This window comes from Dysidea avara, chromosome 7 (assembly GCF_963678975.1).
Source record: "Dysidea avara chromosome 7, odDysAvar1.4, whole genome shotgun sequence".
Taxonomy (NCBI): Eukaryota; Metazoa; Porifera; class Demospongiae; order Dictyoceratida; family Dysideidae; genus Dysidea; species Dysidea avara.
Window position 1 is genome coordinate 33,766,196 of NC_089278.1, and position 17,612 is coordinate 33,783,807.

At 35.3% G+C, this 17,612-nt stretch overlaps 1 pseudogene; it reads right to left on the bottom strand.

Annotated features, from left to right (window-relative positions):
• Positions 1-74: 74 nt before the first annotated feature.
• Positions 75-4,138, bottom strand: LOC136261349 (short-chain collagen C4-like; annotated as a pseudogene).
• Between the last annotated feature and the right edge of the window lie 13,474 nt (positions 4,139-17,612).

Genomic DNA, 17,612 nt, shown 5'->3' on the forward strand with positions numbered 1-17,612 from the left:
CTAGATAGTTGACCTTGGTCACAGAGCTACCTACCTATTGTATATGTTAATGTGTATTTTTGTAGCTAATTTTTTTATGATGGTAATAAAAGTAACAATGTGTTACCAAACACATACAATTGTGTGTTACTGTACAAACTTAAATAGTTGTAATGTCTCTACACTGTATGCATATAGGTACTTTACTTGGTGCACACTGCACATGTGAATTCTTTCTCTTCATCATATGGTGGACAAGGTAGTGTACCACATTGTCCTTCCACAATATAAAATAAAAATCCGTACTTGCTACCTGATGTCCCAGGCACATATTTAAAATCTTTGTCAACACATGTAAATTGTGTTCTACTGTGGAATTGATGTTCAGTCATCAAGTATCCATAATATTCAGTGGTCCATCCATTAGGGCACTCAAACCTAGCTGGCATCATGTAGACTGGAACGTTGACTGACGTAACAAACTGCACAAGGTACATCAAGACCTTGAGCACTGCTAATGGTTTGATGGGCATAGACTTCATACTCTGCTCCATACATTAATGCTTGATTTTGTAATCCACTTTTAGTTCTGAGGTATTGTGGGTCTAGTGGTAAACACTGTGGGTTACTGCCACCACCTTTATGACTATAATGGGTTCCACCCACTCTTCCACTATACACCAGTTGGGCAGTTGATGGACACCGATCATGTCCCCATCTTACATACACAGTTCCTCCATTCCTCTCTTCTTTGTCACCTTTCACACCTTTTTGTCCAACAGTTCCTTTAGGACCAGGTAATCCTCTACTACCCATCTCTCCTTTAACACCTCTAGGTCCAGGTTCTCCCTGCTCTCCAGTTATACCTTGATGACCTGTGAAAATAATTTATTATGCTTTAATATGTTTCTGCATGGTCCTCCTGCCTAGTAATTTTTGAAAGAGACAAATCTTAAAATATTCATTAAATGCTCATTTGTATGTGTCAAACTGTAACAGAAGGGAAACTTGAAATAAACAATTATGTCATATTATAATTATATAGTTGCCTTGGCTATATACATTAATGCAAAAGTGACCTCACCTTAATAACAAACAATCCTGTTACAGAGTAAAATAACTTCACTACTTAATAAGACTGACCTATATGTAAACTGGTCATTGTAACAATTCTTCCTAGCATTACTTATGTACAAAGTAACCTGCCTATTGTAGCTCCTGCATTATGTGTTGGCCATGGTGTGACTGGTTTGTAATTGATAATAAAAATATAATGGCAGTGGTAAATAGAAAAGTGTCTCTTGAATAATGACCCACCTACATTCTGAGCCATGTGGTGTCAAAATAGCATTGATGGTTAAGTTTGAGGCAGCATAATTTTAAGTGTTTTAGGCTGCATAAACACATAATAGGATGATTTTCAAAAACAAAGATGTGCAATGCACATTGTATGCTGATTATTTATACTTCGCAAAAAAATACTGATATACTCTAATAAAACAGTCAGCTCTTAATCATAACTTTGAGCATAACAGATATAGCACTGCTCAAAAGCATAATCGACTAGTTTCAATGTGTAATTAGTTTAAGCCTATTCAAGCTGAGGTTGCTGATCACAATTTTTAAAGAAAGCAATTGTTGTATACCTATCAGATAAACATAGATTATGGTTATCTGTGTGTGCATAGATTATGTACATGCATAATTATTGCTCCTACATAAATTATTAACTGATCCAGAAATACGTAATAGTTAGCATGTATAAGCATAACCTCTTTGCATGAGTCTATTTTACAGGGGAACTGTATGTGTGTATGATTAATTCCACATTTATTTACCATCGTCTCCCTTCTTTCCATTTCTTCCTTTATCACCTTTTAACACACTGCATGAAGACTTGCATAAAATAATAACAAGCTCACCTCTGTCACCTTTATCTCCTGGTCTTCCTTGATCACCTAAGTGAATCAAATAAAATACTTAATCATTTTATTTGTTGACTTCTTATGTATTCATTTGTTAATTCTGCTTTAGCTACACCACAATAAGTTGTACATGCGCTTCTCTCTGACATTGATGGTTTCACTTTGAAGTATGGTCTGTCTTTAGTTTGCTAACTATGGCATGTGGTCAATCCCTAACATTAGCTACTATACAGTTGATCTTTTACTGAGTGATCATGATTTGATAGTAGTTACAAATTAAGTTATAAACTGATAATTATTGTGTAGAGGTATGCTCGAATATGTTGGAAAGTCAGTTTGACTTGATTTGGCTTGTTCTGTATGTTATAGCAATAATTACAAAATGGTTTGGTCATTAGAGGAAATATGCTCTCTTTATAGCATTTATCTGATTTTGGCACAGAAGTTCGAGATAATTTAGCCATTTTGGTTCCATGGAACCCTTGGGATCCTCCCTTGGGTCCACTGTTGATGAAGCATGGCAGGAATTGATAGGAATGTTTTTTGTTTGTATTGAAGGATAAGAGTACAGAGAGCTGGAGGGTTGATGGACCTCAAGACTAGGTTGGTTGAATATCACATGCTAAAACTAATATTGGAGTTGAGTTAATGTCCACTTACCAATGAAGAAGTAAATGAAATAATCACTATAATATGATGTTTTGAGAAACTTCTCAACCCACTATGACTAAATATCCCTTATAATTATTTTATCATAATTATTATATCCATTATACCACCATACACATGTATGTATATACCTACCAATCAATCCTCGTGGCCCTCTATCACCAATGTCTCCTCTGGGTCCAGGGTCTCCTTTTACTCCAGTTGGTCCAACTGCTCCTTTGTCCCCTTTAACACCTTGGTGACCTATTGGACCCTCCTCACCTTTTTCACCTTCAATAAACAACCGTGCACCATAAATTATTATTTAAATGTACAGTTATATTACTTTACCTTGATCACCCTTTTCTCCTAGCTTCCCTGGATAGCCTTGATCACCTTGACACATAATAATCTTGTATGTAATGTGAATGCTTAGTAAAGTACATATTATTATTTTGTATGGTTGTGATGGTGTATATATATATAATATTATTACATAATATAATTATGTTCTCTTTTATATAGCGTATTACGAAAACTAAATCTCATCTGTGCATAATTATACTGATATACGTACGTAGCTACAGAGCTAGCTAATAAGAGTAATCACAACAGGTAATTGTAAGCATAAATTCCTGCCATGCACATTGCAAAAATTCTTGATACCTCCATCACATTAGCATTAAAAAAATTATTATTTCCCTGCATAAAATATATCATCTTGGCCTCAAATGGTGTCACGCATTTGTGCACACGTATTTAACATTGCATCATAGAACACCTATTGACAATGACCCTTGTAAAATCTTCGAAATTCACACTATGCACAGACAAACTCCATAATAATTATTATAGCTACACCTTCCTTTCCCACCAGCAGTCCAAAGCCATTGGCTGCTATACTTCACATATCTTTAGCTTTAAAGGTTAAATTTGATATCACTTAGATGATGCATATTATACCTAATACTCCTCTTGGTCCCCTGTCACCAGTGTCTCCTCTTGGGCCAGGATCTCCTTTTTCTCCTTTACTGCCATCCTTTCCTTTCTCACCAGGAGGACCCTTTGGACCCTGAATACCATCTTTACATGAACACGATTGTCGTTTGATCACACCATGGTTGCTTTCAGGTTCATCAACGTCTGATTCAAGGATAGCTTGTGTGTTGGACTAGCAAGTGTTACAAATGGTTTAGTTAAGTGCAGTGCTAAACTCATCATAGCATGTAACTCATTGTGCATGTTAAAAATATAATGCACAAAATATACACTTTCACCAACTAGTACATGCATGCATGCACTCAAATATGCATGCATGCATGGAGTATATAGATATAGCATGTCAGCTTAATAGCTGTGTAATTATAGATAGCTCTCATCAATTTGGCTACTCAAAATTCCCTACCTTAATTTGCTCTTGTAACTTCAACAACAGTTCCCTGTCATAGTCTATTTGTTGCTGTAGTAAATCCAGGGATGACTGGAAGTACCAAGACACACCAAAGAGTAGAGCTAGACTAACTAGTGATAATACTAGACTGGCTGCCAACACAACATCTTTGTTTATGGCAGCCATTTTATGCCCTACTCATTATTATAAAACTCTTTGTTCTGAATTTACAAAGCAATTGTTGTAGGTGTATTAGCCATGTTTGAGGCTTCCCATGTGATCAAAGTCCATACTGGAATGTTACAATATTCATAGCAACATATGCTTACCAGTACATGTGTTTTGTGTTCTATAATCCCATGATTCAACCTTATATGTAGTTTAGTACTTAAATTAAGTGTTTTTGTTGCAGACAAAGACCTACAGTAAAAGTTTGTGGGCAACATATACCCACAATACAGTTAATCACATATATTTTATAATTACATAATTCTATGCAGTTAGTAATTAGTATCAGTGTATTTGAATTAAAGGTAGTTGGAAAATTGATGTGTGTACACAGGAGCTACATGTATAAAGGAAATGGAGTTTATGTGGATCATCCGGGTTTTATTTTTATTTATTAAGGCTTTACAGCACAAGTGCTGAAGGTCTGTAGGACACCTGGTCCTACAGCCTGTTAAAGTTGTTACAGAAAATGTGTTTGAAAAGGTGGAGAAAGGGTGGAAGATTGCTGTGAAGTGTTCCCAGAATTAAGACTATGCACAATAATGGATTAATTTAGATCAATGATTGGAATTGAGTTTCACAAGTGGATAATTCTATTGAAATAGAAATAAAGTTCTTTGTTAGCATTGTGTGTCTTAATTTAATACCACAAGATCTGTAATTTATACATAAAAGTAAGGGGCAGATCCAGACTTTCTAAAAGGGAGTTCCATGCTGGAATTGCAACTTCAGTCTAGCCTGGTGATGGCATGACCTAGCTGTAAGTTGAAGACCAAACAAAAAAAGGTAGCTATACCTGCTGACAATAGCTGCCCTCTACCAACTATGTCTCCTTATTAATAACTACATACGTAGCTTGCTACATTACTCCTCTGAAGAATACTGTGACTGCTCTATTAGAGTATCTTAATCTTGACTGCTCTATTAGAGTATTAGTATAATGGTGTAGCCCCCAAAATTGGCAATATTGTGCACTTTTCATAAAACCATGAAACTTTCCACATAAACAGTACTCCTCACGACATGTAATTTTAGATATAGCGCCATTGCTGAGTTGACTGTTGGTGACTTTTACGGCCATTTTTGTACAGAAAATTGATCATTTTTGTCTTTAACTCCCTGAGGCAGTAATTAACTTGTTAAAAACATGGTACCAAACAAAAGATCTTGTTGATAGAAACAACTTGGTTTTTATTTGAAGTCAATAGGTGATTTTATTACAAAGGTATGATCATTTTTACTAGTTGCAAAATTTGATAAATTTACCTGCCCTCAAGGTGTGAATTACCTGTGGGCAGATAATTATGCATAAATTTATCAAATTTTGCAGCTAATAAATATGATCATAACTTTGTAATCAAATCACCTATCGACTTCAAATAAAAACCACGTCGTTTCAATCAGCAAGATCGTTTGTTTGGTACCATGTTTTAACAGTTAATTACTGCCTCAGGGAATTAAAGACAAAAAATGATCAATTTTCTGTATTAAAATGGCAGTAAAGGTCATCAAAGGTAAAATCAGCGATGGCACTATATCTGAAAATACATGTATTGAGGACTACTATTTATGTGGAAAGTTTCATGGCTTAATGAAAAAGTGCACAATTTTTTGGTTGTGCCGCTATACTATATCTCAAATTGATCTCTTATAAAAAGAAGAGGGGAGGAGGGGTCCATGGAACCCTTTGAACCCCCCTGTATCCGTCCCTGTTATAGCCATACAGTGTTTATTCTGGAAATATGTGAGTACAGTGCAGGAGAGGGTACTTGATCAACCTCTCTTACTTTGGACAACATTTTGTCATTTGCTGGTCTGCACTGTTTTCTGCCATTAACTAAGCAAAACTGTAAAGAATGTTTGCAAAGTTTTACTACATATTTACAATATGCTGACATGTGTGTACAAAGTCCAAGTCAGCAGTAATAGCTTTAGATTACAAAGTTAAGCTACAGTATATATGGCCCACATAAAGCTAGGAAGACTGTTATTGTTCATACACATTACACATGACATCTGTAAGTTTTATCAGAAAAAAATAGGCTGTGAATTGGTTGTGCAATATTAATCAATTGGTCATTGCTGAGGGTGATGACTATGTTTGCAACAACCAAGTAACTGGTTGGATAACATTACCACAAAATTGCTTACAGTTTTAGGCTGTTTATTGTTTGTTTATTATAGATACAATGTACAGTAGCTTTTGCCTTTATGTTTATCTCATACAGCGTGTTTGATCTTGTAATATATATATAATTACATACAAAATTTATTAAAATTAATATACAAAACATGCCAAATTGATAATAAGTTTTATGATTATCACATCAATGTGACAATCGCTCAATGTTTTAACCCCTAGTGACTAAACCATACAGAACAGAACTTGGAAACTATATCAAGTTTTGCTTGCTGAGGAGAGAGGTATATGTAGCATAATAGTAACACATACGGTGAATCTCAACTGTGATTCATGCTAAACAAGGCTCAAAATGAATCGTATAAAGGACAGTTTAACAGTTGCAATAAAATGTTACATCTCCCACTCAGTGGGTGATATTATTATCATAATGACACTTTCATGTACTTATGTTTACATATTAAACCCATATAGCTATTTGAAGAAAACAACCCGGCATTGCATGTCTTCTATATTGGCTACCACACCTGTTGATACTGAATTATAAGTAAGTAGAACATGTTACACCTCAGTACAAATGGAATATCAAATTCAGCAGAGAAATCTTTGAGAGATACTATTCAGAACAAATTAAAATTACGAGAAGTCAAGGATTTAATCTACACTGCTTTATAGTGGTATGACATATATTGTATTTGTATTGTATGCTATTTGTATTGTATGGGGGTTGAATGTATGCGTACGTATTCATACATGCAACACAAAAATGATGCATGTAAATGAAGTCCAACAATCTGTGAAAAGATATTTCAGTCAGCTTCACATGCACACAGTGCTATATAATAATTGCTGTAATATTGTTTACTTTGATATGATTAAACTTTAGTGCACCCATTATGATATAAATGTAACAAGGTCATATGACCCAACTGATTACTTGGTTACATTGCTAGCCCAGTTCACCCTCAGCAATACCTGATTGATCATCTTGATTAACAACCCTAGTATGCATTTATGCAAGCAAGTCAATCTTACTTAAGCCATTTATACAATGCAACATCTGTTAGTAACCTCTTCAAACTCTACAAGCAAAGCTTGCATATTAAGTAAGATATTGGTGCCATATAACTATATAATACAATCTGAAAGACTTTTAATTAGTTTTCTTAGTCCTACAGTGTCAGATATAATTTTTCAATTCGCATTTATGCATGATGTGTATCTATGTAATAGATGGATAATGTTTTTTTCATTACTGCAGCTACTAACTGGTATAGCTGTTCTTCATAGTTACTGTAACTTAACTTGCAATTATTTCAGTAGTAGTTATTAGTTTGAACATGCACCTATAGCTATATGTACACTACAACTGGCAAGTTGGGATTTTTTTCAAGACCATGAAATATATACATTGAAAATCTGTATGTGTGCATATTACATGGGCAGAGGGTTTCTGGAAACTATCTTTTGAAATATAGATTTCTAAGTTGAGGAACCAAACATACATTTTAGCTTGACAGAAATAACACAGCACAACAGTTTATACAGTGGAACCTCTCTATTATGGACATTTTGGGACCCAAAATTTTTGGCCACTTTTTGCTGTGATATAGATAGAGGTTTTCCTCTTTTCAAATTAAATAAATGTATTAACCAGACCTGTTGGGACCAAAAAATTTTGTCCTTATTATGGAGGTTTTTTCTATTGTGTCCTTAATTCGGGGAGATTATTAAGAGAGGTTCGACTGTAGTGGCTTAAAATTTGCACAGGAAAGGATCTGCAGAAGGGATATACACTGTAATCTTCTTAAAAGTTTTAACTAGCAACCTGTTGAGTTGTAAACCATTAAAGCATTCAAGGTCTCGAGGGTACATCCACAACCACTGATCCTGGCTACATCTCCAATCCTGGCATATCAGCATATGCACATGATGCATGTAGAAAATGTTTACATATTAGTATAATAATAATGACCACACCTGTACATGATAACCAATCATGTTTCATTATTATAGTGGACAAATTTCCTCCATATTGTAATTCTGTTACTATTTAAAAAAGTAAATATTTATACTACCCAGGTTTCTGTTAGACAAATACAAAGCCTTTTATGTACACATATAGCTATGTTTTCACCTTCATGAAGCAAATTAAACATTTCATATTCATGCCCAAACAAAGCGTGCTAACTGAACCCTGTAGCACTAATTAAAGTACAGACTACAGGGGCTTTTCACGTTTTATACATTTACAGTAAAATCCCACATGCTTTTCCAAAAAATTGTATGAATTTGAAAACACTAGAACCACTCCTTGAAACTGTACAAGCGTAGAGGTATTATACACAGAGTTTAACTCAATGACACTGCTTAAAGTTTTTTAGAGTGGTATATCCCCAGATATGGAACAGTTAATAGTTTATTCTTTTAATAGCTTTTCAGTAAATCCACATTCACTGATGTTTTACTGAGAGCATAAAACTCAGTAAAGCAATATGTTCCGTATACTAAAAGTTACTGAGAAATGTGATGATTGAAACAATCTTCACCTATGGAGAATACTACAAATTACAGAGTTTTACAGAAAGAATCCCTTTGAATTTCTCAGGATCATTTTTTACAGGCCTATGCAGTGTTAGACACTCTCCCTCCACTATTATTAACTCTTGGTATAACTGTGTACAACTACAGTAAAGCAGCTTTACAAATTAACCGTACACTTTTAAAATGTTGGTCTTAGTATGTAGCACTATAATAAAGAGTTTTAGCACTATAAGGTGGTGGAAGCTGAGTTGTGTTTGAATGACTGACAATGCAACCAAGTAGTGCACGTAAGGTATAAATAATATCAATGCCTACGACTGACAAATCAGAGGATGATGCAGGTAGATACAGTGAGGAATATTTAAAAACTTATAGCATTGATTATTCACATACAGTATAGCACAACCTTTTTAACAGTATGCTTTGGGTAGAATGGAGGGAGTAAATAAAATAGTATTCTCAGTGTACACTTGTGAAAATACTGATAATCCCTTTACAATGTAACAATTGTGAAATATGTAGTTAAATTACTGCTTTGTACATGTATTTTCCTTGTGTAGTAAAGATGACCATCATCATCACATTCATCACAATCTTGTATGTAACTACTCCCTCTTTGGGAAATGGCATTTCTGCAAAAGAGATCATTGAAAGCCAGCTGGACACTGAATACTCTGGTGACATGAGGATTCCTAATAAAGATGATTGTAAATGTTCTCAGAATGACACAATGTTGTCATGCACGTGTCCATCATTTCAATTTGCACTTAAACATTTGGAAAACAATACCATAATTATGATAAATGTCAGTTCCACAACACTACCATCAAAAGTCAGGTTAAAAAATTATCACAACATTTCAATAATAGGGTATCCCTTTTCTACAATACAGTGTAACAATGCAGGATGTCTGCAGTTTGAATATTGTAGAAACATATCAATTGAAAATGTTGCCTTTAACAAATGCAGTTGTAAAAATGCTACTCTACCATCTGGTATCACTATTCAAAACTCTGCTGAATTAAATTTTAAAAATTATAAATTTCAATACTCCTCATCAACTGCTGTATATCTGGAAAATGTTTGTGGGATGGTAAACTTTGATAGTGGGAGTTTTTGGTCAAACACAAAGGATGCACTATCATCAAATGTTACATCTACTGCAGGACTTGAAATTAACTATTTTAAAGATACTTGTGTTTCTAAAGATATTAATAGTTTAAAGATATCTATTAATAACAGTTCATTTTCTAACAATCAAAACATTAAATGCCACAATTGTTCATTTGCAGGAGCACTGCAAATATTTGTACAAACATTAAACCATTTGAATGTTACAATAAGTAACACAATCTTTACTGATAATGAAGTGAGAAGTGGTGTGAATACGCTATTTAATGGTGAAGCCAGCGCAGTCAGAATTTGGATGTATGACGTATCTAATCCATTTGTTTCACTAGCAAACCTACAATTTGCCTCAAATAAATATCTTGCTGCTAGCCTTGATCATGTCAGTGTTCTGACTGTGAGCCATGCATATAGTAGTAACAATGAAGTGCAGCCTATTCCAGATCCTTACAGCACAGTTATGCTGACCTCATCTACATTCATCTACAATACTGCTAATGTCATAGCAGAATTTACAGGATTTACACATATCACAATAATGGACTGCAGTTTCCATAGTAATGAAGTAATGTACTCACCTCATACGTTGCCACACGCTATTGTCTTCACACAGATTTCTAAACATAATTCAGCACGCAACTATGTACACATTCTTAAAAGTAACTTCACTGATAACATTGGTGGTTCAGTTATTATAACAAATCCTGACAGCACAGTCTATCTGAGCAAGGAGTATGTTTTTACCTTCATTTTATACCAACAATTAATGATCAGAAATAACACCTTTTCATCAAGATATTATGTTCCAGTTGCACTTTTGTCATTTAGAATGTTTTTTTACTTTGTTCTATCAGTCACAGAAGTAAGCATTGTTTCTAATCGTATTTCTGGAATTGGTGGTGGGATGTATTTTGGTTCATTGTTAGATGATGGACTTACCACTTCACATGTGAATATAACAAACTTGACATTTGAAAACAACACTGTGAGTAGGAGCCATGGAGCAGCCATGTGGATGCCACCCTCATCATCAGTACACCATCACTGCACAATAACCAATAGCTCCTTTAGGAACACTGTTGGTGGGAAAAGCATAATATACTGCTTCAGTAGAAACATCCTGTTGACTGGAAATTGTGAATTTGCTCGGAATTCTGGAACAGCCATTCATATAACTGGAAAAACTTTAAAAATTAATGGAAATGTGACATTTGATAGTAATGTATCTGAGGATGGTGGAGCTCTTCATCTTGATAAAAGTTCAACTGTTAGTTTTACAAATTTCTCCAGAGTAACATTTACTAACAATGTTGCAACGAGGTATGGTGGTGTTATTTTTGCAGACAAGACTGACTGTTCCAAAGATAGTATAACTGATAACTCACAAGAGATTTTGTTTGACAGTAACACAGCAATTGCAGCTGGTAATGAAATATACTACAGTTTGCCAAATTTGTGTAATCATACTTTTCATAATCCAGGATTAAATAAAAGCCTACTAGTCACTTCACCAGACAAGCTGGTATTGGAAACACAGCTCTACAATGGTACATATATTGTAGAAGATGTGATGTTGGGACAAGTTGTTAGTATTTCAGCATGTCTACAGGACATCAATGGAAATCCAACAGGAACTGCACTGTTTAGGATTAATGTTATAGATAGTAATTTTATTGTCAATAGTGGATTTGCCATTGTTGGATGCCATGAATCTCATGGAATTATCAATTTACAATTCTTTGGAAATATTCAACCCACTGATTACACAGCCACTAAACTTCAACTGACTTCACTTTTTGATAATTCATTTGACTGGAAACCCATAATTGTTGATGTACTTGTCAACCTTACACAGTGCCACTTAGGATTCTATTTTGATGCAAAACAAAAGAAATGTGTTTGCCAAATTACAGAGAATGTTGTAACTTGCTCTAGAAGTAGTTCAACTATTAAAAGAGGATACTGGTTTGGTAGTGTTAACAATCGATCAACTGTAACTCTTTGTCCATTAAACTATTGCTATTTTACTGACTGTCAAGTTGACACAGGAATCTGTTCACTATATGATCAGTCATTAAATGGTAGTCAATGTTGGGAGCATAGATATGGTGTTGCTTGTAGCAAATGTAGAAATGGATACACTTTGTCTTATGACTCTACTGAGTGTATCAATGATGACAGGTGTACCATAGGACAAACAATATTAGTACTATTGGCATCATCTCTTTACTGGGTAGCTGCTATTGTTGGTATATTTGTAGTAATGCATTTCAAAATTTTAATTGGATACTTTTATGGGATAACATTCTATTACAGTATGATAGATATCTTGTTAGGCCAAACTTCGTATAGTCTTCAGGTTTCAGTAATAGTCATTTCTAGTGTTGCTAAGCTAACCCCACAGTTTTTAGGAAAACTCTGTTTTGTGCAAGGCATGAGTGGCATTGATCAGCAGTTTATTCATTATGTGCATCCACTAGCAGTTTTGTCAATTCTAGCAGCTATCTGCATAGCGGCAAGATACTCTGGAAAGCTAACTTCACTTGTCAGCAGAGGAGGAGTAATTAATGTCATCTGTTTCATCCTGTTATTATCATACACTTCAATAACATCTACATCACTGTTACTAATGAGACCATTAAAATTTACTGGCATTGATCAAGTTTATACTTACTTATCTCCTGATATTGAGTATTTTCATGGACGTCATGCAGTTTATGCTGCTATAGCCATTGTATGTGAACTTGTTATTGTAATAGGATTACCACTACTACTGCTATTACAACCATTTCTTAACCACAGAATTAACTTCATAAGAATCATGCCACTACTGGACCAATTTCAGAGTTGCTACAAGAACAAGTTCCGTTGGTTTGCATCTTACTATATGATTTGTCGGCAGATAATAATTGCTATTATAATATCAGATGTGGCAGGTGATTTCAGTTCATTGTACATGTTATTCACTGCTTGTCTAATAATGGATCTGATTCATGTTGCAGTGAGACCCTACAAAAGTAATAAACTGAACATTTTTGATGGTTTTGTTCTTCATGTAATTTTGACGATTATTACACTGAAAATTATTGACCATTCTAATGGCTTTTCTTCTCAAATGACAACAGGGATAGCATTCGTCTTGGTGCTTCTACCATTCAGTGTTTATGCAATAACAGTCTTACTACATACCAGTCCATCACAAAACCTCACTCGTCTGTTATGTAAAACAGCATGTCACTCTGTCAATATGAACACCGGCCAAAGCAATTTGCTTGCTGGAGAGGAAAGTACATGGCAAGCACCTTTGGAATATTCTATGTGAGTATTGTAGCATATATAGCTACCACATGAACATCTATATCTTTGTATATTATATCCTTTGTCATAAGTAAGGCACATGCACCTGATTGTTGCATAAGAAATAGTTTTAATTTAGTTAGGTGCTACTATTTATCATGTTGAGTAAACAGGAACATAATACACATGTGATGAAGTTGTATTTTAGATGATGTATGTTATTATCATCATTATAATACTGTACCACTACACAATATTTTGCATACAGCTTTGCTATGCTTATAATATATGTAGCAAAATTGACAAGTGTATGTCATTTAATTATGTCTGTTCTTATTGTATGTAGACCTGCTAGTCGATGTCCATATGGCTCTGAAGTGTCTTTGATTTTTGATGATATTGATGATGCATAAGTTTTAGTGCATATAATATGACTCTGTTGATTGTTGAAGAGAAAAGCAACTAACCCAGTAATAATTGTACAATACTTTGTACTTTAATAATTATCATATGTCTACCATATAATGAGTGTTATATTTTCATAGCCACTATATATGTATTTGTCACTGGCTGGCCAACTTGGGTGGCAGGCTCTACTTATCTATCAATTGTTAAGTCACACATGCTCAAACAAATTAAGTTGCAATAAAGGTAAATGAGATAGCTGATCCTTCAAAGCATCAAGTATTTAAAATGTTGTGAAACATATGAAAGTTGTTTCACTTTAATTTAAAATCTAAATCCTTCATTACAACTACTATATATAGACTATTTCTAGATTTGATATGAGCAACACATACTGGATTACTGTCATCCACAGTATATACTCACTTCCTTAGCTTCTATATGACACTACTGAATTGCTGCAGCCTGTAGGCCAGCTTTGGATGTAGAACTGGTCTGCTGGAATTATTTCTCAAAAAGTATGTGAATTTTCATGTGTGTACATACTACATATATATATATATCTAATCAAAAACAGCCAAGCTGTAAAAAAAGGTGCGACCCCCATAAAGGCCATGGTGAAAAAATATGTGAAATCCAAGGTGGCGGCCAAGAAATGGCTGTGATGGTAGGTTAATGGTTACATTTTAATAACAACAATTCAGGTGAATTTGGTGCCAAGACCAAGCGGCACAAAATTCACCTGAATTGCCGTTATTAAAATGTAACCATTAACCTACCATCACAGCCATTTCTTGGCCGCCACCTTGGATTTCACATCTTTTTTCACCATGGCCTTTATGGGGGCCGCACCTTTTTTTACAGCTTGGCTGTTTTTGATTAGATATCACTTCTTTTTGTATTTGTATACTGCAAAGCCGGCCTATGGCTGGCTTTGGGGCTTTTTTAACCCATGTGTTTTTTTCTTTACCACAGGAAGAAGAAAAGAACTTAAAGAAGAATTTTAGTACTTTAATTATTTTTGATTTTATTAGTAATTATACAAATTATATACATATATTTATTACATGCTCATTATTCCCCACAGGATTTTTTTTGCAGCTGATCTCTCTACTGGGTGACTTGAAATGTAGCTGAACTATATACAGGATGGTTTCTTTGTAGCTGAACTCTCTGTAACAGGTGATTTGTTTGCAGCTAAACTCTCTACATGGTGGTGTCTTTATAGCCGAACTCTCTACATGATGGTTTCTTTGTAGCTGAACTCTCTATAAGGTGACTTCGTCTAGCTGAACTCTCTACAGGGTGATTTTTTGGTAGCTGAACTATCTGCAGGGTGATTTGTTTGCAGCTGAACTCTCTACATGATGGTTTCTTTGTAGCTGAACTCTCTACAAGGTGACTTCGTCCAGTTGATCTCTCTACGGGGTGATTTGTTTCTAGCTGAACTCTCTACAGGTGAATTGTTTGCAGCTAAACTCTCTACATGGTGGTTTCTTTGTAGCTGAACTCTCTACAAGGTAACTTCTTCTCTACAGGGTGATTTGTTGTAGTTGAATTCTCTACTAGGTGGTTTGTATGAGGCTGAACTCTCTACATGGCGGTTTCTTTGTAGCTGAACTCTCTACAGAGTGATTTGTTTGCAGCTGAACTCTCTACATGATGGTTTCTTTGTAACTGAACACTCTACAAGGTGACTTCTTCTAGCATGATCTTTCTACAGGGTGAATTGTTGTAGCTGAACTATCTACAAGGTAACTTCTTCTAGCTGATCTCTATACAGGGTGATTTGTTTGTAGTTGAATTCTGTACAGGTGGTTTCTTTGTAGCTGAACTCTGTACATGATGGTTTCTTTGTAGCTAAACTCTTTACAAGGTGACTTCTTCTAGCTGAACTCTCTACGGGGTAATTTCTTTGTAGCTGAACTCTCTATATGATGGTTTCTTTGTAAATGAACTCTCTACAAGGTGAATTCTTCTACCTGATCTCTCTACAGGGTGATTTGTTTGTAACTGAACTCTGTACAAGTGCATTTTTGTGGGTGATCTCACTGCAGGTTGATTTGTTTGTAGCTGAACTCACTAAAGGGTGATTTTGCTTGTAGCTGAACTCCTTGCATTGTATCTAGTTTCTAGCTGATCTCTCTACAGGGTGATTTGTTTGTAGCTGATCTCTCTACAAGTTGATTTGTGTGTAGCTGATCTTTCTACTGGTTGATTTGTTTGTAGCCGATCTCTCTACAGGGTAATTTGTTTGTAGCTGAACTCTGTACAAGGTGCTTTTTTGTAGGTGATCTCACTGCAGGTTGATTTGTTTGTAGCTGAACTCACTAAAGGGTGATTTGCTTGTAGCTGAACTCCTTACATTGTGTCCAGTTTCTAGCTGATCTCTCTACAGAGTGATTTGTTTGTAGCTGAACTCTCTATAAGGTGATTTATTTGTAGCTGAACTCCTTACATTGTGTGTAGTTTCTAGCTGATCTCTCTACAGGGTGATTTGTTTGTAATTGATCTCTCTACAAGTTGATTTGTGTGTAGCTGATCTCTCTGCAGGTTGATTTGTTTGTAGCCGATCTCTCTATAGGGTAATTTGTTTGTAGCTGATCTCTCTATAAGGTGATTTGTTTGTAGTTGATCTCTCTGCAGGTTGATTTGTTTTAGCTGAACTCTCTACAGGCTGATTTGTTTGTAGCCGATCTCTCTACAGGGTAATTTGTTTGTAGTTGAACTCTCTACAAGTTGATTTGTGTGTAGCTGATCTCTCTGCAGGTTGATTTGTTTGTAGCCGATCTCTCTACAGGGCAATTTGTTTGTAGCTGATCTCTCTACAGGGTGATTTTTTTGTAGCTGACCTCTCTTCAGGGTGATTTGTTTCTAGCTGATCTCTCTTCAGGGTGATTTGTTTCTAGCTGATTGCTCTACAGGTTGATTTGTTTGTAGATGAACTCTCTACAGGGTAATTTGCTTGTAGCTGAACTCCTTACTTTGTGTCTAGTTTGTAGCTGATCTCTCTACAGGGTGATTTGTTTGTAGCTGAACTCCTTACATTGTGTGTAGTTTCTAGCTGATCTCTCTACAGGGTGATTTGTTTGTAGCTGATCTCTCTACAAGTTGATTTGTGTGTATATAGCTGATCTCTCTGCAGGTTGATTTGTTTGTAGCCGATCTCTCTACAGGTAATCTGTTTGTAGCTGAACTCTCTCTATAAGGTGATTTGTTTGTAGCTGATCTCTCTGCAGGTTGATTTGTTTTAGCTGAACTCTCTACAGGGTGATTTCTTGTAGCTGAACTCCTTACATTGTGTCTAGTTTCTAGCTGATGTCTCTACAGGGTGATTTTTTGTAGCTGAACTCTCTTCAGGGTGGTTTGTTTCTAGCTGATCTCTCTACAGGTAGATTTGTGTTGATTTGTTCATTGCTGATCGCTCTAAAGGTAATTGATTTGTTTGTTTGTAGTTGATCACTCTAAAGGGTAATTTGTTTGTAGCTGAACTCTCTCCACAGTGACTTGTGTGTAGCAGAATTCTGTGTAACTGAATTCTCTAGAGAGTGACTTAATTGTAGCTGAATTCTCTACACAGTGCATGACTTGTTTATAGCTGAACTTTCTTCAGTGTGACTTGTAATGTTCTGAATCTGTATAGTGGTATATTTGCTTAACTCTCCACATGGTGACTGTCTTCTTGCTGAACTGTCTATAAGATTAACTGTTTGCAGCTGAACTCCCTACAGAATAACTTGTGATGTAATAAAATTCTATAATGGAGTAAATAAATTAGCCGAATGCTCTGTTAGGGTGACTGTTCTATTAGAGTATCTCGATCTCGCATTTGCTACACGGAGTTGGCTTTCGAATCATAACTCAGTGGTTTGTAATCCGATTCTTCTGTACTACTGCAAGGACTTTCTATGAAGATTATTCCAGCTAT